The following is a 25,939-nucleotide window of genomic DNA, read 5'->3' as shown; positions in this document are numbered from 1 at the left end:
TAACTGCGATTGTTGGTCAGAAAATAAAAAGAAATGCACAGCCTCCCTCCCCCCGACACACATCCTAATGGGAAGAGGTTGGGCAAGGATATCATTTTCTGGATTTTCTCCTTACAGAGCATTCCTTCTGGGAATCAGGAGAACATGGAGCTAGTCCCACCTCTGCAACTTATCTTAATCAAAGCACTTCTTGCACACATTCTACAGGTGAGATTTAGCAAAGGTAATGCCCAATCCAGTTGTCTCAGAGGGAGGGGCTCAAATTAGATATCAGATGAAAAAGCACTTGAAAACAGTAAGGTATTTTATAAGGCATTATGATACCGCCAAGTGGATGAGGGACTGACTTTCAGAGGAAAGGAGGGTCATGCTAGGTTGACCGCTAGAGTGGATTGAAGAGTGCCACCCAAAATCCATGTCCACCCAGGACCTCAGAATGTGACCTTATTTGGAAATAGGCTCTTTAGAAATGTAATGAAGGTAAGGATGGAGATGAGATCGTACTGGATTAAAGTGAGCTCTAAATCCGACGGGAGTGTCCTAATAAGAAACAAAAAGGACACACAGAGACACAGGTGATGGGAAGATGGAGGCAGAGATTGAAGTGATGCATTCACAAGGCAAAGGATGCCAAGGACTGCAGATCTGCACTGGAAGCAAGGAGAGAGGCCTGGGATGGTTTCTCCGTCTGAGCCTCCAGAAGGAGTCGACCCAGCCAACATCTTGATTTCTGACTTCTGGCATCCTCAACTATGAGAGAATAACTCCTATTGTTTTAAGCCACCTAGTTTGTGGTCATTTGTATGGAAGCCCTAAGAAACTAATATAGCCACTGTGAATCTAAAGGACTAGAACTTTAATTTTCACTCCAATTTGGGAGGATTGGAGCGTCTTGAGCCAAACTGCCCCTAACCTCATAGTGTGGGTAGGGGTAGCCACTAACAACCCCCAAACCCTCCTTCAGCACCACTGAAGAAGGCTTGTTCTTTCAGCCAAGGGAGGCTCACAATTAAACAGCCACAGCAGTCATCTGAAGATGCCAAAGATTTAACGGGAACACAGATTTAGAGGAAGGTTTTCCCTTTCTACCTTCCAACTTCTAGATCGCAAGCATGTAGGAGTCCTTCTCTAAGTGCATCAGACCAAGGGGTCCAGTGGGAAATTCTGCAACCCCTATAACAGAGTTAGACTGCCGGCAGAATCCCAATTGTCCTTTGTACCCTGCTACCCACTGCCCTGTGGACAGACACCTTTAAGAATGCTTAGAACAGATCTGCAAGGATGTATGTACACACTGTCCCCCACTCAACTCCTACCACAGCAGAAGACTAAGTGTACCTATGAGATTTTCTGTGCCCTGAGAACATGACCTCACACAGAAAGGATGAAATGGGGTTTTTTTTTTTTCCTGCATGGAAGTCAGTGTGAATGGTAGAAAGAGATAAACATTTTCTTAGCAGCTAGCCTTTGCTGGGAACTTTGCACATGAGCCAGCACAGAACCTAGAACATTGTAGGAGCTCTGCAGTAACAGAACAACTGTAAAGGGGAAATCCTGATGAACCAGGACTAGAGGGGAAGGTCGGGAGGTGGACGGGCAGGAGCCATGGAAATGTATGTGGAGGGAGAGAAGCAGACCACCCACAGATGGCAGGAGAAAGAAGCAGATGGTAAATGAAGATGATGGGGGAAAAAAGTCAGAGATCCAAAGCGTCCTAGGCCCACAGTGCTACGGAGGACTGGTCCAAGTTCACTTAATGAGAATGAGAGTGATTAAATGTCCATCAACAAGGAAGATTTAAATCTTCTACTCTTTTGAAAATAAGTTTATTTTGATTTACTGATTTAAAGACCAGCTCCAACTGCACAGCCCTCAGGGACAACGCTGTTGCGCTGGGCAACCAGGCACAGGGAATGACTGGCTACCTGGCTTCAGAGAATACGGGAGACAGAATCGTGTCCACCAGGGTTCCCAGCCATTCCTGAGAACTTCTTTTATAAATGCCCCTACCCAATACTGTGTTTTGGCAGTGTTTTTGACCATCAAACAAACTATGTTTGTTGAGTCATTGTTTCTCCCCTTTTTCTATTAATCACTGATACACCTTAGAAGTAGACATGGCTCCTGATTAGTGTTGGGTAACCACTGTTCCCACACTCAAGCAATAGAATCCCACACAAAAGCAAAGAGACGTGCTCTTGCTAGCCCATACAGCCATTTCAGAGGTAAAAGCATGATTTCTGTCTGAATTTTGGAGATTCAGAAAATTGCTCGAAGAGTCCCAGCACCGTTCCACTGACCTCTAGGGGCTCAGGATCCTAGACTGGAAACCACTGATTAACTATGATTTTTTTCTAGAAGCTGATTAGTCTGTAGAGTGGGTTCCCTCTAATCCCCTATTTTTAAGACTTTTTCCCTTGCTGTCATCTCCCCTCCAATCCTTCCCTAGAGATCTAATATCTCCCCACCATATCAGAACTTTGATCAATTTATTTTCTTTGCCTTTTTTTATAATATTATTACATAGGTCAGATAATTCTAGATAATAGTATGAGAGACACTCAAATTCTTAAAACCTGGATGTAATTATTTTCTATATTATAATCCTTTTTTCAGTTGTAATAATTATAAAGAGTGCCTCTGTCTTCAGATGCAAGGAATGTCACATTTGTTTTTCTCAAGATTGGTCCAAGTCCAGCGTTACCTTCTAGGAGTGCCCCATTCTCCCTTGGATGGTTCAAGGCCCCCAGGAACTTACAGAGTCTGGAAAGGAATCCCCTTTGACTTCCTCTCTGAGAGGAGGCACCGTGGGGTCTGTTTCAGCTGCCTCCCCTGCGCTTGCCTTTCTTGGCCCCACAATGGTGCAGTCAGCCTTCTTAGTCACTACTGCTCTAGGCAGCTTTGCTTAAGCAGATCCCACTCCACTCCCTCTGTGATGAGCAACCAAGGCTCAAAATGCCACCACCATTAGTTACCAACCGGTTCAGGGCCCCAAGAGGTCCTTCTCTGAGATCCTGCTGCCTTAGAGGCACAATGCCAGCATGAGTACAGGCATCCACCCGTCCATCCATCCTTGTACAACTTGCAACTGCTCCTCCTCTCCCAGGGGTGCCTTTTTGCCCCCCTGAAACCAAACTGCCCTGCCATTACCTTAATAAGATTGTATAAATAAATAAAACACAGAGGCCTGTTTACCCCCGTAAGGGTCAAGGGGTGGACAGAGGAAGAGGAGGTTGGTGGGTAAGGAAGGAATTCCTTCCACCTCTTCCTAATGAGGTGCTCACAGATGGGAGAACTTCATGCTACAGCAGTGAAAAGCAAAATCAAAGTTAAGTTTTCAGCCGGTCTCTCTCTCTATTACACACACACACATGCACGTACACACACACTAAGTATGGGCATCCTACTGCCCTAACTTTATAAAATTTCAAGTGAATTTTATAATATATTTTTAATTATAAATATATATTCACTGAAGAAATTTAGAAAATGGAGAAAATTTTTAAAGCCTTAGGTAACTTTTTTTTTTTTTTTTTTTGGCGGTACGCGGGCCTCTCACTGTTGTGGCCTCTCCCGTTGCGGAGCACAGGCTCCGGACGCGCAGGCTCAGCGGCCATGGCTCACGGGCCCAGCCGTTCCGCGGCATGTGGGATCTTCCCGGACCGGGGCACGAACCCATGTCCCCTGCATCGGCAGGCGGACTCTCAACCACTGCGCCACCAGGGAAGCCCGCCTTAGGTAACTTTTATGATTCAATAAGATACAGAAGCATGGGTTAGTATAAAGATCAAAATGAGATCTTCCATGGAAGCCACACTAAGGATATTGCCACTGAATAGCAACAGGACTATGATTAGTGTATAGGCTTATAGTCCCTCATCCATAATTCTGACATCCAAAACCAGAATCTTTCCTGTAATTCATCTGGCATTAAAACCTGACCTGAAGCCAAAGCAATCTTGAGAAAGAAAAACAGAGCTGGAGGAAGCAGGCTCCCTGACTTCAGACTATACTACAAAGCTACAGTAATCAAGACAGTATGGTACTGGCACAAAAACAGAAATATAGATCAATGGAACAGGATAGAAAGCTCAGAGATAAACCCACGCACATATGGTCACCTTATGTTTGATAAAGGAGGCAAGAATATACAATGGAGAAAAGACAGCCTCTTCAATAAGTGGTGCTGGGAAAATTGGACAGCTACATGTAAAAGAATGAAATTAGAACACTACTTAACACTGTACACAAAAATAAACTCAAAATGGATTAAAGACCTAAATGTAAGGCCAGACATTATATAACTGTTAGAGGAAAACATAGGCAGAACACTCTATGACATAAATCACAGCAAGATCCTTTTTGGGGCTTCCCTGGTGGCGCAGTCGTTGAGAATCTGCCTGCCAATGCAGGGGACACGGGTTTGAGCCCTGGTCTTGGAAGATCCCACGTGCCATGGAGCAACTGGGCCCATGAGCCACAATTACTGAGCCTGCGTGTCTGGAGCCTGTGCTCCGCAACAAGAGAGGCCGCGATAGTGAGAGGCCTGTACACCGCGATGAAGAGTGGCCCCCACTTTCTACAACTAGAGAAAGCCCTCATACAGAAATGAAGACCCAACACAGCCATAAGTAAATAATAAATAAATTAATTAAAATTGCAACCTCCCTTTAAAAAAATAGATCCTTTTTGACCCACCTCCTAGAGAAATGGAAATAAAAACAAAAATAAACAAATGGGACCTAATGAAACTTAAAAGCTTTTGCACAGCAAAGGAAACCATAAACAAGATGAAAAGACAACCCTCAGAATGGAAGAAAATATTTTTAAATGAAGCAACTGACAAAGGATTAATCTCCAAAATATACAAGCAGCTCATGCAGCTCAATATCAAAAAAACAAACAACCCACTCCAAAAACGGGCAGAAGACCTAAACAGACATTTCTCCAAAGACATACAGCTTGCCAACAAACACATGAAAGGATGCTCAACATCACTAATCATTAGAGAAATGCAAGTCAAAACTACAGTGAGGTATCACCTCACACCAGTCAGAATGGCCATCATCAAAAAGTCTACAAACAATAAATGCTGGAGAGGGTGTAAAGAAAAGGGAATGCTCTTGCACTGTTGGTGAGGGTGTAAACTGGTGAAGCCACTATGGAGAACACTATGGAGGTTTCTTAAAAAACTAAAAATAGAACTACCATATGACCCAGCAATCCCACTACTGGGCATATACCCTGAGAAAACCAAAATTCAAAAAGAGTCATGTACCAAAATGTTCATTGCAGCTCTATTTACAATAGCCCAGAGATGGAAACAACCTAAGTGCCCATCATCAGATGAATGGATAAAGAAGATGTGGCGCATATATACAATGGAATATTACTCAACCATAAAAAGAAATGAAGTTGAGTTATTTGTAGTGAGGTGGATGGACCTAGAGTCTATCATACAGAGTGAAGTAAGTCAGAAAGAGAAAAACAAATACCATATGCTAACACATATATGTGGAATCTAAAAAAAAAAAAAAAGCTTCTGAAGAACCTAGGGGTAGGATAGAAATAAAGATGCAGATGTAGAGAATGGACTTGATGACACAGGGAGGGGGAAGGGTAAGTTGGGATGAAGTGAGAGAGAGGCATGGACATATATACACTACTAAATGTAAAATAGATAGCTAGTGGGAAGCAGCCACATAGCACAGGGAGATCAGCTTGGTGCTTTGTGTCCGCCTAGAGGGGTGGGATAGGGAGGTGGGAGGGAGGGAGATGCAAGAGGGAAGAGATATGGGGATATATGTATATGTATAACTGATTCACTTTGTTATAAAGCAGAAACTAACACACCATTGTAAAGCAATTATACTCCAATAAAGATGTTAAAAAAATTAATTAATAAAAAAAAAAACCTGACCTGAAGAAACAACAATAACAACAAAACCTGAACTGATATGTGGCTAGTTGTGGTCTTCATTTATCACACTTATTATGAATATTCCTATTTTGCTATATACTAGCATATTTGATTATTACATGCTGTTCCAGACAGTACAGGAATTGTTCCATAATATATATGTTACATTTACAAAATATGAACAATTGTGAATTCTGAAATCTATCTGTACCAAGTATTGGGGAAAGGGATTGTGAGCCTATATACCTCAGTCTTTGAGGAACAACCTCTGCCAGTAGGAAATAGGACTAAGAACACTCATTGCTTCAAGATCTTAAGCAGGATATTTTGTTTTAACTTTGTATCATTTCACAAAGCCTAAACTTTAAACTATCAAAATGCACACCTTTTTGTCACTAAGATTTGTGTGTTACAAACATTCTTATCTCTAAACTCCTGTCACCTCTGGGGGCTATTGGGATAGAGTGAGATTCAGGGACACAAGGATGATAAGGGCTTGAAAGTCAGGGATGGAGTGAGGGTTAAAGACATCACTTGATTTTTTTTAAGTTCAATAGTTACGTCTTATGGCCACAAATTAGATATGAATATCATTACAGCAACCAAATGGCTAAATCGAAATGTCATGAACCCCATGAGAGAAAGAAGGAGATTTTTATAGCTACTAAAGGAGAAATTGTAGCTGTTCCCAGGAGGCCTAAGACCCCCGAGAGAGAAACGGCACCCAGAAATCTGGCCAATAAAACATATAAGCCCATAGGTCAGAACTGGAAAGGCACAGGCCTGCTTTGTTAACACAGCACAGCATTGGTCCTCACGGGCTTTATTTTGTTTTGTTTAATGTGAAGAGCTTACCACCATTAAAACTTGTAAGTTTTCACCTAATACCGTGGTATCTGTCTTCTCTTGAAAAATCTAAAGACCTGACAACATTGGGCCCATGTTCATGCACAGCAACGTTCATCTTGAGCTGGGAATAAGCCATTGCACCATTTAGACAGACGTGACCTCTCCATTTCACTGAAATACCCATACTTTCCCAGGAGGTCCACATGGTCCTGCCAGCATTTGGGAGTGAGACACATGCTTTGGCCACCCAGGACCTCTGGGGTACGTGCTGTGGATTCTGAGATATACCAGAACACATTAGGGCTACACATGACTGTGGAAAGTGTCAAGCTGGGGAAAGCGTCTTTTTCTGCAGGGGGTACTGACAGCCTTGCTCCAAAATATATATTTGAGCAGTAACGACTAGTAAAATAATCCAGAGAAATCCCAAAGGGAAGTGCTGAGCAGAACTAAGAAATCAGTGAAGATTTTTGCAGAAGTAAAATAACAGGATTGGAGAGCAGTGTACTCGGGTACTCTTAGTGATGAGAACCTTAAGGAACAACTAATATAATTATTTTCACTAATGAGCAATTTGTTGCTTTTCTCCCAGTCATATACAAACATCCCTAGTAGTAATAGAATACCTACTAAGTACAGGTGTTCTACATATGTTGCCTCATTTACTCTTTACAACATCCCTGGGAGGCAGGTATTATTATGTCAATTTTAGAAATAAAGAAACTGAGCCCTAGAGATTTTAAGTAACTTACTCAAGGACACTAGCTTATCATTGTTATAACCAAGATTCAAACTTAGGTCTTTATGACTCCCAAATTAATCTACTTTTCATTATACCACTAGACCAAAAGCAAATATTTATCTTTGCTCACCAAGAAAGTAATTACTCAAATAATGGAGACAACTTAACTATCTCCTCTCTCCTTTTAACAAACATTACTCTCAGGATCTGATATAAGCTAAGCTATACCTTAGTGTGAGTTTAACTCATTTTGGAGTCTTAATGGAGACCTGAAAGATTTTTCACCCACACAAAGAGAGACAAATATTCTAGGGAAGAAGGGCACTTCCTCGTGTCACTGAAGTCACAACAGCCTTTTTTAACCACATGGAAGTGTTGGAGGAGGTCATCCAGAGGATGTGGCCACTGGTTAACCCGAGAGCTGGACCCAGGCAATTGGAGGCTCCTCATCCCCTCCCCTATCTTTGTAATGTATGTTCTGCCCATGGTTCCCAGAGTGAGAGCTGTTTTCAAGGACGCAGCCTTGAGAGAACAATGTGCTGTTGAGATCATCTGGATGGTATATGTAACTGAACCCAGTAAAGGCCTCTACATAACTTTTAAGATTTGGCAGGGGTTGGGGCTTCCCTGGTGGCGCAGTGGTTGAGAGTCCGCCTGCCGATGCAGGGGACACGGGTTCGTGCCCCGGTCCGGGAAGATCCCACATGCCGTGGAGCGGCTGGGCCCATGAGCCATGGCCGCTGAGCCTGCGCGTCCGGAGCCTGTGCTCCGCAACGGGAGAGGCCACAACAGTGAGAGGCCCGCGTAGTGCAAAAAAAAAAAAAAAAAAAAAAAAGATTTGGTGGGTGAGTGCAGGGGGCATCTCAAGACAAGCCTCGTATATGAGTTCCCTTGTTTATTAAGCCTGCCACCTACCAATCTGGTGTGATCTGCCTCATTCTTCAGTCTTGTTTTCCTCCCTGTAGGGGGCCAGCTTGCAAACCAACATTAAGTCCTCACCAAACTTATAAATATGGTCTGGGAGGCATGCTCAGGGGCCACATGTTAAACCCTGATGGGTCCAGTCACAACCTCCTGAGCAGGAGACAGTTTGAAGAAAGATAAAGCATTGATTTTTCAGGCAGTGCAAAAATCTCTGGCATCCAGGTACCTATCACATGATCTCAGAAAACTCAATTACTAATATGAGTATATGAACATCGTTTTGTTGTGATTAGATTTAACTTTAATTTAAATTCTGTTACAACCGCAAGGGAGCAAAGCAGCAGTCTCGTGAAATAAATAAGTCAGTCTCAGTTTTATTTTTCATGTTTGCAAGCCAGGATTATCGGTAAATCTTACCGATAAGATTGGCAAATTACCAATTTGCCAGGTGGCAAATTACCAAGAACTGCATTAAAAATGTGTATAGTCATTTTCATTTTTGAAAGATTCAAGACATTAAATGCATTAGACATCTCTTATTTATGAGCTGGAACGACAGTTTTAATTTAGTTCTTCATTTAGCCGAGCCTGACGTATTGTGACTCTAAAGGAAAACACAGGAAATATCTAAAAATGACATCTTTCAGAGCCTGCAGTGACCATAGGTGCAAATCAAAACCTGGTTATTTTCACTTCCCTTCAATGCCTGTCAAGACACAATCTTCATTCGTGACCTTGTGTTGTCTGTCCTCAGGAATTCTGATTGGCTGACAGAGCAGCCCTCATCTGCTAGTTTCACAATGTAAATCAGGCTGCTTAGTAGGAGCTGTGAACATGCTCCCAATTAATTATGCATGCAGAGCTAAGTCACTAGATCAGATCTACGGACCACTTCAGGGAAATGCCAAAGAATTTTAAACGCCTGCTCTTGCCTTTTCCCACACTAGAGAAGGCTTGTTATTTGGGTTTCCCAAAGATGTGCAAAACCTCATGGATATGGAAAGAAAGAGGCAAGAAACAGATGCAGGAATCGAGATTTGGAAGCCAAGGAATAATATGTTAATAATTAAGATGCACTGCGGTCACTAACAGAAGTCGGAAAATGAAGGAATCATTTTTGGAAATGTAGGCTCCCTAAATCACAAAGCCCCATAAACCCACACACATCAGCCTGGTACCCTGTGACAGGATACCTTTGGATTCCTGGCTCAGAGGAATTGCAATTATCCGTAGCTTGGAGCATTTCAGAACTGCCATGAATCCTGAAGTGACCCCAGCCTCCGGTGATGAGGAATTACAACACCTTGGCCTCTCTCTGAGCCTCTGGAGGTAGGACAGGTCATATTACCTGTGCTCAGCCAGCTAAGAGGTGTGCCTTTTGATTGAGCATGCCAAGCATTGGCCACAGGCTATAGGTTGGAAATTACTACAATGCTTAAACGTTTGCTGATTCCAAACCACAGATTGACTGACTGATTTACTGTTTGTAAATTTAAACAATTTGCCTGCGGAATTTTCTCTATGTGTTTGTGTTTCATGTGTACAATGCTTAAAGCACTAGGACTCCTGAGGAAAAAGGACCAGTGCGGAATTCCGTGAATTCTGAGCCCCTAGAATTGCTTAACAAGCTAACATGGATGTATGTTTCAGGATCATCTGCAAGAACAATCTCTTTGGAGAAAGGAGGACCAATATGTTGTGTTTTCCAATATATAAGATAGAAACCAGGAGCAAACCAATGCATTCCAGCAGAAATGGTGCACATAAGGTAACCAACTCCCCTGGCCCCCCACTCCTGTGCCTTTCCAAACCCCCAGCTGGGGCCACTCGGCCCTTCCTCAGGCCCTGGGGCATATCCTGCGGTCAAAGAAATAGAAGGCACACTGGAGCTCAGGGACTCACAACCATTGAGTCTGGGGTGCTCCTGCCTCTGACCATGGATCCCAGACCCAGTGCTGGGACTCCTTCTTGCCTTGCATCTTACAGCAAAGACCTGCCTTATCTACCAGTGTTGTCCTCAGAGCTCCCAAACCCTTGCCTTCAACTCCTCTAGTTTCCCTGGGAGCTGAAGTCAGCCTTGCTTGACCTTCTATCCTTGTTCCCCCAGAAACCAGTGTCCTAGCCTTTAAACCTACTGCCATTAATGAGGTCAGACTGGGATGCAGGCAGCCTGGATGCGTCATGACCTTCCTGTGCCTCCCAAGGCCACCAGCCAGGACAGCCACCAGGTGCCTCTGCTGAAACTCCCCAGGGTCTGTTTTGTCCCCTCTCCCTCTCCAGGGCTGGCCTATTCTCCCACTAGCATCCCAGATCTGATAACTAGGCATTTAGCCTTTCCCCCTGCTCCAGCCAGCAAGCCTATTGACAGCTTTTCTGGGATTCCAGACTTCCCCAGCTGCTAATCCTGCCCCTCCCCCAGCTCTCTATTCCCCTGCTCCAATTACTCTAGGCGGGAGCTGACTTGGCTTGTGATGTGAGGTTAATTACAGAAGTGATAACATTTCTAAATAAAAATGAGCTCCTCAGTTTAAAAAAAAAAAAAACTAAATTAAAAGAAAACCAGGGCTTCCCTGGTGGCGTAGTGGTTGAGAGTCCGCCTGCCGACACAAGGGACATGGGTTCGTGCCCCGGTCCGGGAAGATCCCACATGCCGCGGAGCGACTGGGCCGGTGACCCTTGGCTGCTGAGCCTGCGCGTCCAGAGCCTGTGCTCCGCAACAGGAGAGACCACAACAGTGAGAGGCCTGCGTACCACAAAAAAAAAAAAAAAAAAAGAAAACCAGAAGGAAATAATTTTGGGTTACCACCACAGCTCCAGTTCCCGGCTCTCGTGAGCTCTTTCTCCAGCAGGACTTGTCCCTTCTGGCAGAGCAGGCTTCATGGACGCACAAACCCTTGAGCAGTCCTACAGGGCCCTGGCCCCAGAAGCGCCCTGCATTGGGTTTAATGTTGTGCTGCTCCTACCTAGAAAAAAATGGTTTTTGGCCATGCCGCGGGACTTGTGGGATTTTAGTACAACGACCAAGATTGAACCCAGACCCTCAGCAGTGAGAGCAAGGAGTCCTAACCACTAGACCGCCAGGGAATTCCCCCCTATCTAGAAATTCTTAATTTTATCTTCGAACTTGTGTTTTGTCCATGAAACCCAATGGGACAATGAATGGCACATGGACGTGAGCAGGGGAATGTGCTCGACATGCATGTTCCCCGTAGTTCCCGCTGCCCCTCTAGCACAGAGCGTTCCCCATGCCCTAGGATTTTGGTGGACCCACGATGAGCCAGCAAGACTCAAAGTGACTACAAGGTACACGTGACAGTTACGACTGAGTATGTACGGGCACTCATAGCCCCAAGAGGCCACACTTTCTGTTCAAGTCAGAACTTGTTTCAAACACAGAAAGAAGGCGATGGTGCTGGAAGAAACGCAAATGCCCAAGGAACCCTATTGCATCCTTTCTTCCTGGTGTTACTTCATTCCTGCCAGTTACTTCTAGCCACTTCCAATGAAAATGATGACGTAAAAGGAAAGGAAAAGAGAGCAAGGCATAATTCCCTTCCTTTCAGACCTTTCTAACTCCTCAGTGAGGCAGAGGTAGAGAGTGCTGGTAGAAGGTGAACATATCAAGAAGTGAGATTAAAACAGTTGAGTTAGGGGCTTCCCTGGTGGCGCAGTGGTTGAGAGTCCACCTGCCGATGCAGAGGACAGAGGTTTGTGCCCCGGTCCAGGAAGATCCCACATGCCGCGGAGCCCGTGAGCCATGGCCGCTGAGCCTGCGCGTCCGGAGCCTGTGCAGTTGGGTTTGTTTTGTGAAGTGTTTCCACGGTTCTGGTCAGAACAAAATACAAATGCATGTATTTTGCATGAAGTACAAATTGTGTAATTCTGGTGATTCTACACGTGAGTTGAATGCTCTTCTATTTGCCTTTAAAACTAGCACTGCACAATATAAAGTTGAACAGTCAAATTCATGCTGATAATCTTAAATTTCAATTTGTCTTTACTTAGAAAGACATTAAGCAGCAAATAAAAGTTGCCATGACAAGTTGTGAGAGAGACCATGGGAAAAAAGGAAAAAGCTTTCTATTTTAGTACATTTAACATCACTTTTTCCTGCTTTTTTTTTGCGGTTCACAGGCCTCTCACTGTTGTGGCCTCTCCCGTTGTGGAGCACAGGCTCCGGACGCTCAGGCTCAGTGGCCATGGCTCACAGGCCCAGCCACTCCGCGGCATATGGGATCCTCCCGGACCGGGGCACGAACCCGCGTCCCCTGCATCGGCAGGCGGACTCTCAACCACTGCGCCACCAGGGAAGCCCTCATTCTTCTTTGATATCTTTCACCAGAGTTTTGTAGTTTTCCTCATATAGATCTTATACACATTTTGTTAGATTTATACACAAGTATTTCATTTTGGGCTACTAACATAAGTGGTATTGTGGGTTTTTTGTTTTGTTTTGTTTTGGTTTTTTAGTTCTTAACCTTTCTTATTTTTTTATTCAAGTATAGTTGATTTACAATATTATGTTAGTTTTAGGTATACAGCATAATGAGTTGGTATTTTTACAGATTATATTCCATTAAAAGTTATTACAAGTAATGGCTATAATTCCCCGTGTTATAAAATATATCCTTGTTGCTTCTTTATTTTATACATAGTAGTTTGTATCTCTTAGTCCCATACCCCTAACTTGCCCCTCCTCCTTTCCCTCTCCCCACTGATAACCCCTAGTTTGTTTTCTATATCTGTGAGTCTGTTTCTCTTTTGCTATATACATTCATTTGTATTATTTTTTAGATTCCACATATAAGTGATATCATACAGTATTTGCCTTTCCCTGTCTCACGTATTTCACTAAGCATAATATTATTTAGGTCCATCCATATTGCTGCAAATTTCATTCTTTTTATGGTTGAGTGATCTTCCATTGTATATATTGGGTTGGCCAGAAAGTTCGTTCAGGATTTTCCATAAGATGTTACAGAAAAACCCAAACAAACTTTTTGACCAACCCAATATATACAATATCTTCTTTATCCATTCATCTGTTGATAGACACTTGGGTTGCTTCCATTCTTAGCTATTGTAAATAGTGCTACAATGAAAATTGAAGTGCATGTATCTTTTTGAATTAGTGCTTCTATTTTTTCTGGATATATACCCAGGAGTAGAATTGCTGGATCATATGGTAGTTCTATTTTTGCCTTTTTGAGGAACGTCCATACTGTTTTCCATAGTGGCTGCACCAATTTACATCCCCACCAACAGTGCCCAAGTGTTCCCTTTTCTCCACATCCTCTCCAACATTTGTTATTTGTAGACTTTTTGGTGGTAGCCATTTTGACAGGTGTGAGGTGATACCTCACTGTTCTTTTGACTAGCATTTGTCTAATAATTAGCAAAATTGAGCATCTTTTCATGTGCCTGTTAGCCATCTGTATGTCTTCTCCAGAGGAAGGAAATAATGAAGATCAGAGGAAATCAATAAAATAGAGATTTTTTTAAAAAGAAAAGATCAATGAAACCCAGAGCAGTTTTTTGAAAAGATAAACAAAATTAACGAATCTTTAGCTAACCATACCAAGAAGAAGAGGGAGGACCCAAATAAACAAAATAAGAAATGAAAGAGGACAAATAACAACTGATACCACAGAGATACAAAAAATTATAAGAGGGGGCTTCCCTGGTGGCGCAGTGGTTGGGAGTCTGCCTGCCGATGCAGGGGACACGGGTTCATGCCCCGGTCTGGGAAGATCCCACGTGCCGCGGAGCGGCTGGGCCCGTGAGCCATGGCCGCTGAGCCTGCGCGTCTGGAGCCTGTGCTCCGCAACGGGAGAGGCCACAACAGTGAGAGGCCCGCATACTGCCAAAAAAAAAAAAAAAAAAATTATAAGAGAATACTATGAACAGTTGGCAGATAAGCCAACAAATTGGACAACCTATAAGTATGAACAGATTTCTAGAAATATACAACCTGCCAAGACTGAATCAAGAAGAAACAGACAAGTTGAACAGACCAATCATTAGCAGTGAAATTGAATTCATAATTTTAAAAAATCCCAGCAAACAGAAGTCCAGGACTGGATGGCTTCACAGGGGACTTCTACCAAACATATAAAGAAGAACTAATACCTACCCTTCTCAAACTATTCCCAAAAAAACTGAAAAGGAGGGAACACTCCCAATTTCATTCTATGAGGCCACCATTACCCAGATACCAAAACCAGACAAGGATAATACAAAATAAGAAAATTACAGGCCCAAATCTTTGATCACTATAGATACGAATATCCTCAGCAAAATGCTAGCAAACCAAGAGAAGAGTTATGGGGACATATGTATATGTATAACTGATTCACTTTGTTATAAAGCAAAAACTAACACACCATTGTAAAGCAATTATACTCCAATAAAGATGTTAAAAAAATGCTAGCAAACCAAATCCAACAATATATAAAAAGGATTATAGACCATTATCAAGTTGGATTTATTCCAGGGACATAAGAATGGTTCAACATATGCAAATCAATCAACGTGATACACCACATTAACAAAAGCAAGGATAAAAATCACATGATCATCTCAGTACATGCAGAAAAAGCATTTGACAAAATTCAACATCCATTCGTGATAAAAACTACCATGAAAGTAGGTTTAGAGGAAACATATCTCAGCATAATAAGGGCCATTTATGCCAAACCCATAGCTAATATCATACTCAACAGTGAAAAGCTGAAAGCCTTTCCTCTAAATTCAGGAACAAGACAAGGATGTCCACTCTCACCACTTCTATTCAACATAGCACTGGAAGTCCTAACCACAGAAATCAAACAAGGAAAAGAATAAAAGGCATCCAGGTTGGAAGGGAAGAGGTAAAACTGTCTCTGTTTGCAGAAGACGTGATACTTTATATAGAAAATCCTAAAGTCTCCACCCAAAACTATTAGAACTAATAAATAAATTCAGCAAAGTTGTGGGATACAATATCAATATATAGAAATCTATTACATTTTTATACACTAATAATGAACTATCAGAAAGAGAAGGTAAAAAAGAAATCCCATTTAAAATCACATCAAAAAGAATAAAATACCTAGGAATTAATTTAATCAAGAAGGTGTGGGCTTCCCTTGTGGTGCAGTGGTTGAGAATCTGCCTGCTAATGCAGGGGACATGGGTTTGAGCCCTGGTCTGGGAGGATCCCACATGCCACGGAGCAACTAGGCCCGTAAGCCACAACTACTGAGCCTGCATGTCTGGAGCCAGTGCTCCGCAACAAGAGAGGCCACAATAGTGAGAGGCCTGCACGCCGCGATGAAGAGTGGCCCCCGCTTGCCACAACTAGAGAAAGCCCTTGCACAGAAACGAAGACCCAACACAGCAAAAATAAATTAATAAACTCCTACCCCCAACATCTTCTTTAAAAAAAAAAAAAAAAAAAAAGAAGGTGAAAGACCTATACCCTGAAAACTATAAAACGTTGATAAAGGAAATTGAAGCTACAAAGATGTGGAAGGATATCCAGTGCTCTTTGGTTGGAAGAATTAATATTGTTAAAATGGCCATAATACCCAAAGCAATCTACAGGTTTAATGCAATCCCTATCAAAATACCCATGACATTTTTCACAGAACTAGAGCACATAATCCTAAAGTTCATATGAGCCACAAAGGACCCTGAAATGCCATAGCAATCTTGAGAAAAAAGAACAAAGCCAGAGGTATCACCCTCCCAGACTTCAGACTATATATCAAAGCTACAGTAATCAAAACATCATGGTACTGGCACAAAAGCTGACACATAGATCAACAGAACAGAACAGAGAGCCCATAAATAAACCCACACACCTATCATCAATTTATCTATGACAAAGGAGACGGAAGTATACAATGCAGATAAGACAGGCTCTTCAATAAGTGGTGCTGGGAAAACTGGACAGCTACATGCAAAAGAATAAGATTTGAACATTTCCTCACACCATATACAAAAATAAACTCAAATGGATTGAAGACCTAAATATAAGACCTGAAACCATAAAACTCCTAGAAGCAAACATAGGCAGAACACTCTAACATAAATAGTAGCAATATTTTTTTGGATCTGACTCCTAAGGCAAAAGAAATAAAAGCAAAAATAAACAAATGGGACCTAATTAAACTTAAAAGCTTTAGCACAGTAAAGGAAATCATCAACAAAATTAAAAGACAACCTACTGAATGGAAGAAAATATTTGCAAATAAGATGACAAACAAGGGGTTAATATCCAAAATATATAAGCAGTTCATACAACTCAATAGTAAAACAAACAAAAAATCAGGCCAATCAAAAAACGGGCAGAAGACCTGAACAGACATTTTCCCAATGATATTGTGTTTTTAATTTCAAATTCCACTTGTTCATTGCTAGGCAAGCAATTGACTTTTGTACATTGATCTTATATTCTACAACCTTGCTAGAATCACTTATTAATTCCAGGAGTTTTTTGCCAATTATTTCAGAATTTTTTCAATTCTCTCTATATGGACAATCATATCATCTATGAACAAAGACAGTTTTATTTCTTTTGTCACAATAAATCAGTATATCCTTTATTTCCTTTCCTTGTCTTACTGCATAAGCTAGGAGTTCCAGTACGATGTTGAAAAGGAGTGGTGAGTGGGGACATCCTGCCTTGTTCCTGATTCAGAAGGAAAGCTTTGAGTTTCTCACGATTAAGTATGATTTGTTTTGTAGATATTCTCTCTCAAGTTGAAAAAATTCCCCTCTATTCCTTGTTTACTGAGAGTTTTTATCATAAATAGATCATTTTTTATGTCACATTTTTTCCAAATGCTTTTTCTGTACCTAGTGATATGGCCATGTGATTTTTTTTCTTTACCTGTTGATGTGATGGATCTCACGAATTGATTTTTGAATGTTGAACCAGGCTTTCATACCTGAAATAAATCCCACTTGTCTGTAGCGTGTAATTTTTTTACACATTGTTTAATTTAATTTGCTAACATTTTGTTGAGGATTTTTGCTTCCACATTCATGAGATATTGGTCAGCAGTTTTCTTTTCTTTTTTTTTTTTAAATTTATTTATTTATTTGTTTTGGGCTGCATTGGGTCTTTGTTGCTGCACGCGGGCTTTCTCTAGTCATGGTCTTTGATGTAGTATGTGGGCTTCTCATTGTGGTGGCTTCTCTTGTTTCCGAGCATGGCCTCTAGGCACGCTGGCTTCAGTAGTTATGGCTCACAGGCTCCAGAGCGCAGGCTCAGTAGTTGTGGTGCATGGGCTTAGTTGCTCTGTGGCATGTGGGATCTTCCCGGACCAGGGCTCAAACCCAGGTCCCCTGCATTGGCAGGCAGGTTCTTAAGCACTGCACCCCCAAGGAAGCCCAGTTTTCTTTTCTTGTAATGCCTTCATCTGGCTTTAGTATCAGGATAATGCTGGCCTCAGAATAACTTGGGAGGTGCTTCTCTGCTTCTGTCTTTTAAAAGAGATTGTCCAAAACTGGTATAATTTCTTCCTTCAGCGTTTGGTAGAATTCACCAGTGAACCCATCTGGGCCTGATGCTTTCTGTTTGGGAAGGTTATTAATGATTTATTCAATTTATTTAATAGACACAGGCCTATTCAGATTGTTTATTTTTTTCTTGTATGAGTTTTGGCAGATTGTGTCTTTCAAGGAATTAACCCATTTCATCTAGGCTATCAAGTTTGGGGGCATAAAGTTGTTCATAATATTCCTTTATTATCCTCTTAATTTCCATGAGATGTAGTGATGCCCCCTCTTTCATTTCTGGTATTAGTAATTTGTGACCTCTCTCCTTTTTTCTTGGTTAGCCTAGCTAGAGGTTCATCAATTTTATTGATCTTATCAAAGAACCAGTTTTTGGTTTTATTGATTTTCTCTGTTGATTTCCTATTTTCAATTTCAATGATTTCTGCTCTAATTCTTATTATCTCTTTTCTTCTTCTTACTTTGGATTTAATTTATTATTCTTTTTCTAGTTTCCTAAGATGTTAACTTAGATGATTGGTTTTAGATCTTTCTTATTTTCTGATACATGCATTCAATGCTATCCATTTCCTTCTAAATACTGCTTTCAAAGAATCCCACAAATTTGATAAGTTTTATTTTCATTTAGTACAAAATATTTTTTAATTTCTCTTGAGATTTCTTCTTTGACCCATGTATTATTTAGAAGAGTGTTTGTTGTCTAAGCTTCAAGTAACTGAGGATTTTCCAGCTATATTTTTGCTACTGTGTCTGAACGTGTCTAATGCCATTGTGTCTGAAAGCAGACATTGTATGATTTCTACTCTTTTAAATTTGTTAAGGTGTGTTTAATGGCCCAGAATGTGGTCTACTTTGTTGAATGTTCCAGCTTGAGAGAAATGTGTTTTCTGCTGTTATTGGGCGAAGTATTCTCAGATGTCAAGTATATTCTGTTGATTGATGGTGCTACTGAGGTCAGCTATATCCTTGCAGATTTCTGCCTGCTGGATCTGTCCATTTCTGATAGAGGACTGTTGAAGTCTCCAGCTTTAACGGTGGATTCATCTGTTTCTCCTTGCAGTTCTATCAGGTTCTGCCTCCCATATTTTAACTCTCTGTTGTTAGGTACATACACTTTAAGGATTGTTAAGTCTTCTTGGAGAACTGACTCCTTTATCATTAGGTAATGCCTCTCTTTATTGCTTATAACATTCTTTGCTCTGAAGTCTGCTCTGTCATGGATCCACGCTTTAAAAAAAAAAAGTATCATGGACTGAGAAGCAAGACCCAGTCTTGTCATTGTCACTTGAGTAGTGACTTGCTGAGCGCCCAATCATGGAGAGTGACCAGGACTTGCACGCACACACACACACACACACAACGTAACACAAAGAGTCAGCTTCAGTTTGTAAACCATAGCGTGTTGTACATGATAAATACACATGGACAGATCTGAGTCTATTAACCAACCCAGTCCATTCTTACCTGGGTGGCTAGAGCAAGATTTTGTGTTCCTTCAACCCTTTCCCATCTTACTTTATGAAACATAAAGACAACGCCTCATGACACCGTCCCTTAGCTCCTGCTAAGGACACAGGTTTACCTGGAGTGGGTATGTTCTCTGTCTGGGCACCAAGAATTCTGGATGTTTGACTGTTCCTAGGAGACACTATATGAGTGAACAATTATGGACTTTGGAGTCAAAACCATGCTGTATGACTTTAGACAGGCCTCCATTTTCTCATCCATAAAATGAGAGAGGAGGGAAAATTGGGGAATACGAAAATAAACTTCATAGTTTATTATGAAGATTAAATGAGATACAGTACTGTAAAGTACCTAGTACAGCCTGGTACTCAGTAAATGCTTATAAAATATCAGGGACGTGTCTCCCTAAAATTGCTCATTAATTACAAAAAAGGAAATAGTAACTTAATGGGAAAACCTGAGAGATGCCACCTTAACCAAGTGATCAATGTTAATACCACCGTTACTGAGACATCAAGTGCCTCCCGATGTGATTCACTTTTATAATATTCACTTTTATAATATTCCTGCCAAAAATGCATAAGAATGCAAAAATGCCAAAAATGCATAAGAATCTAATTATGAAGAAACACCAGACAAATCCAAACTGAGGAACATTCTAGCAAATAACTGGCCTGTACTCTTCAAAAATATCAGTACCATAAAAGACAAAGAAAGGCTGAGGGACTGTCCCAGATTAAAGGACTAAAGAGACGTGAAAACTAAATGCAGTGTGTGATCCTGTGTTAAATCCTAGACCAGAGTAAACAATAGCTATGAAAGACATTATTGGACAACTGGGGAACTTTGCATATGGGATGTATATTAGATTCTATATTATCGCAGTGTTATATTTTCTGAATGTGATCACTGTCCTGTGATTATATAAAAGAATATCCTTGTTCTTAGGAAATCCATGCTATATTACTTAGAGGTAAAGGGGCATCATATCTGCAGCTCACTATCAAGTGGTTCAGAAAAAATAATTGCTTTATATAGGTGGGTAGATTGAAAGAGAGAGAAAGCCAATGTGGCAAAATACTAAAAACTGGCAAATCTGGGTGAAGCATATAGACCAGTCCTTTGTGCAATTTTCTGTTTTGTACATTGCAGCTTCTCTTCATGTTTGACATTATTTCAAATTAAAAAGGTATTAAATGGCAGGGAAGATAACTTTTCAGTGCTAATTGGAAAAAGAAATCAAGGTATACTTCCACGCTGTCAAAAAGGAGGAGGATCTCTTGGGGAAGAGCTTTCTAACCACGGTGTAACCTTATTCACAGACACATAGCACCTAAGCAGTCCACCCATGGCAATGCTCTGAGATTTCTGCTGGCAAAGCACCTTCCTGAGGAGCAGTGGCCCTCCAGACATGCACACACACACATACACACACACACACAAACACACACACACGCAAACATACACTAAGATACTCACACTCACAAATACACACACATAAACACAAACACACAGAGACAAACTGAATATAACTGGCAGTTGAACCTTAAGATCTCTCTTCTCAAATTCCAAATTATATGTTGCATCTCCAACTGGAAGCCTTATAATATCATCCTAACTGGTCTATCTTCAGTCTTTATCTCCTCCAATTTATTGTTTATACTATCTCCAGGGTAGTGGTAAAACATAAATGTGATCATCTCATTCACTTGCTTAAAAATCTTCAGTGCTCCCCAAATGCTGAACAAATACCTTCTCCTTACCTTCATCAAACCATAAAACCATGAAACCACGTGTTTCAGCTCAAACAAAAGGCAGCTAGCTGTGTGTAGGTTTCTCCTGAAAGATTGGAGGTAACTGGAGGGGTATTACATTGCATCACAGCTAACCATGTAAAATTTAATTATATTACCATTTACTTTTCTTGAAGCAGAATAATTCAACCCTTTTTCCCTTAACCAGAACTACCTCGGAGCACCCTAATTCAGAGTTTCTGTCCTTTATGCAGTGATTGTCACACAGCCGTGCATTTGAATGACCTGGGGAGATGGAATCACACTCCAAACAAGACTTGGAATCAGAATATTGAGGGATGGAGCCCTTCCCACATCAGCACACAAAATTAGTTCCTATAAATGCAAGGAAAACAACGTAAAGATGGATCCTCCTCCAGAGCAAGCACCCAAGGACCACGGTCATTTTGTTTATTCTTTCTTTGGCCTAACAGCCCCTGGAGAACCAGAGTTCTGTGCTATCTGTCTTTGTCAGGCATCATGCTAGACTTTAGGAGACTTATAGTAAGACCTGAACAGTAATATTAATAGTTACTCTTAAAATAAGGACTATTAAAAGGGATAAAGAAGGACACTACATAATGATCAAGGGATCGATCCAAGAAGATATAACAATTGTAAATATTTATGCACCCAACATAGGAGCACCTCAATACATAAGGCAAATACTAACAGCCATAAAAGGGGAGATCGACAGTAACACATTCATAGTAGGGGACTTTAACACCCCACTTTCACCCATGGACAGATCATCCAAAATGAAAATAAATAAGGAAACACAAGCTTTAAATGATACATTAAACAAGATGGACTTAATTGATATTTATAGGACACTCCATCCAAAAACAACAGAATACACATTTTTCTCAAGTGCTCATGGAACATTCTCCAGGATAGATCATATCTTGGGTCACAAATCAAGCCTTGGTAAATTTAAGAAAATTGAAATTGTATCAAGTATCTTTTCTGACCACAACGCCATGAGACTAGATATCAATTACAGGAAAAGATCTGTAAAATATACAAACACATGGAGGCTAAACAATACACTACTTAATAATGAAGTGATCACTGAAGAAATCAAAGAGGAAATAAAAAAATACCTAGAAACAAATGACAATGGAGACACAACGACCCAAAACCTATGGGATGCAGCAAAAGCAGTTCTAAGGGGAAAGTTTATAGCAATACAAGCCCACCTTAAGAAGCAGGAAACATCTCGAATAAACAACCTAACCTTGCACCTCAAGCAATTAGAGAAAGAAGAACAAAAAAGCCCCAAAGCTAGCAGAAGGAAAGAAATCATAAAAATCAGATCAGAAATAAATGAAAAAGAAATGAAGGAAACAATAGCAAAGATCAATAAAACTAAAAGCTGGTTCTTTGAGAAGATAAACAAAATAGATAAACCACTAGCCAGACTCATCAAGAAAAAAAGGGAGAAGACTCAAATCAATAGAATTAGAAATGAGAAAGGAGAAGTAACAACTGACACTGCAGAAATAAAAAAAACCATGAGAGATTACTACAAGCAACTCTATGCCAATAAAATGGACAATCTGGAAGAAATGGACAAATTCTTAGAAATGCACAACCTGCCAAGACTGAATCAGGAAGAAATAGAAAATATGAACAGACCAATCACAAGCACTGAAATTGAAACTGTGATTAAAAATCTTCCAACAAACAAAAGCCCAGGACCAGATGGCTTCACAGGTGAATTCTATCAAACGTTTAGAGAAGAGCTAACACCTATCCTTCTCGAACTCTTCCAAAATATAGCAGAGGGAGGAACACTCCCAAATTCCTTCTACGAGGCCACCATCACCTTGATACCAAAACCAGACAAGGATGTCACAAAGAAAGAAAACTACAGGCCAATATCACTGATGAACATAGATGCAAAAATCCTCAACAAAATACTAGCAAACAGAATCCAACAGCACATTAAAAGGATCATACACCATGATCAAGTGGGGTTTATTCCAGGAATGCAAGGATTCTTCAATATACGCAAATCTATCAATGTGATAAACCATATTAACAAACTGAAGGAGAAAAACCATATGATCATCTCAATAGATGCAGAGAAAGCTTTCGACAAAATTCAACACCGATTTATGATAAAAACCCTCCAGAAAGTAGGCATAGAGGGAACTTTCCTCAACATAATAAAGGCCATATATGACAAGCCCACAGCAAACATCATCCTCAATGGTGAAAAACTGAAAGCATTTCCACTAAGATCAGGAACAAGACAAGGTTGCCCACTCTCACCACTCTTATTCAACATAGTTTTGGAAGTTTTAGCCACAGCAATCAGAGAAGAAAAGGAAATAAAAGGAATCCAAATCGGAAAAGAAGAAGTAAAGCTGTCACTGTTTGCAGATGACATGATACTATACATAGAGAATCCTAAAGATGCTACCAGAAAACTACTAGAGCTAATCAATGAATTTGGTAAAGTAGCAGGATACAAAATTAATGCACAGAAATCTCTGGCATTCCTATATACTAATGATGACAAATCTGAAAGTGAAATCAAGAAAACACTCCCATTTATGGTTGCAACAAAAAGAATAAAATATCTAGGAATAAACCTACCTAAGGATACGAAAGACCTGTATGCAGAAAATTATAAGACACTGATGAAAGAAATTAAAGATGATACAAATAGATGGAGAGATATACCATGTTCTTGGATGGGAAGAATCAACATTGTGAAAATGACTCTACTACCCAAAGCAATCTACAGATTCAATGCAATCCCTATCAAACTACCACTGGCATTTTTCACAGAACTAGAACAAAAAATTTCGCAATTTGTATGGAAACACAAAAGACCCCGAATAGCCAAAGCAATCTTGAGAACGAAAAAAGGAGCTGGAGGAATCAGGCTCCCTGACTTCAGACTATACTACAAAGCAACAGTAATCAAGACAGTATGGTACTGGCACAAAAACAGAAAGATAGATCAGTGGAACAGGATATAAAGCCCAGAGATAAACCCATGCACATATGGACACCTTATCTTTGATAAAGGAGGCAGGAATGTACAGTGGGGAAAGGACAGCCTCTTCAATAAACGGTGCTGGGAAAACTGGACAGGTACATGTAAAAGTATGAGATTAGATCACTCCCTAACACCATACACAAAAATAAGCTCAAAATGGATTAAAGACCTAAATGTAAGGCCAGAAACTATCAAACTCTTAGAAGAAAACATAGGAAGAACACTCTATGACATAAATCACAGCAAGATCCTTTCTGACCCACCTCCTAGAGTAATGGAAATAAAAACAAAAATAAACAAATGGGACCTAATGAAACTTCAAAGCTTTTGCACAGCAAAGGAAACCATAATCAAGACCAAAAGACAACCCTCAGAATGGGAGAAAACATTTGCAAATGAAGCAACTGACAAAGGATTAATCTCCAAAATTTACAAGCAGCTCATGCAGCTCAATAACAAAAAAACAAACAACCCCATCCAAAAATGGGCAGAAGACCTAAACAGACATTTCTCCAAAGAAGATATACAGAATGCCAACAAACACATGAAAGAATGCTCAACATCATTAATCATTAGAGAAATGCAAATCAAAACTACAATGAGATATCATCTCACACCAGTCAGAATGGCCATCATCAAAAAATCTAGAAACAATAAATGCTGGAGAGGGTGTGGAGAAAAGGGGACACTCTTGCACTGCTGGTGGGAATGTGAATTGGTTCAGCCACTATGGAGAACAGTATGGAGGTTCCTTAAAAAAACTACAAATAGAATTACCATATGACCCAGCAATCCCACTACTGGGCATATACCCTGAGAAAACCAAAATTCAAAAAGAGTCATGTACCAAAATGTTCATTGCAGCTCTATTTACAATAGCCCGGAGATGGAAAGAACCTAAGCTCCCATCATCGGAAGAATGGATAAAGAAGATGTAGCACATATACACAATGGAATATTACTCAGCCTTAAAAAGAAATGAAATTGAGTTATTTGTAATGAGATGGATAGACCTAGAGTCTGTCATACAGAGTGAAGTAAGTCAGAAAGAAAAAGACAAATACCGTATGCTAACACATATATATGGAATTTAAGGGGAAAAAATGTCATGAAGAACCTAGGGGTAAGACAGGAATAAAGACGCAGACCTACTGGAGAACGGACTTGAGGATATGGGGAGGGGGAAGGGTGAGTTTTGACAGGGCGAGAGAGAGTCATGGACATATACACACTAACAAACGTAGTAAGGTAGATAGCTAGGGGGAAGCAGCCGCAAGGCACAGGGATATTAGCTCGGGGCTTTGGGACAGCCTGGAGGGGTGGGATGGGGAGAGTGGGAGGGAGGGAGACGCAAGAGGGAGGACATATGGGAACATATGTGTATGTATAGCTGATTCACTTTGTTATAAAGCAGAAACTAACACACCATTGTGAAGCAATTGTACCCCAATAAAGATGTTTAAAAAAAAAAAAATAGTTACTCTTTTCTGAGTAGTACATATAGATTAGGCATTTTATGTTTTACCTTATTAAACAAATCATAACAATCCTTCAAGTTAGGTATTTCTATGCCCATGTTATAGATGATGAAACTGAGGTTCAGGATAAATGATGTGTTCCAGATCACATGCTAGTACATGGTGATGCCAAAAGTTGAACTCAGATCCAGCTAACTCCCAAATCTTTGCTATTTCTACTACCCTCTACCATGATGTCCCATGTTTGTT

Source organism: Phocoena phocoena, chromosome 2 (assembly GCF_963924675.1).
Source record: "Phocoena phocoena chromosome 2, mPhoPho1.1, whole genome shotgun sequence".
NCBI classification, from domain to species: Eukaryota; Metazoa; Chordata; class Mammalia; order Artiodactyla; family Phocoenidae; genus Phocoena; species Phocoena phocoena.
This window is presented reverse-complemented; position numbering follows the sequence as displayed.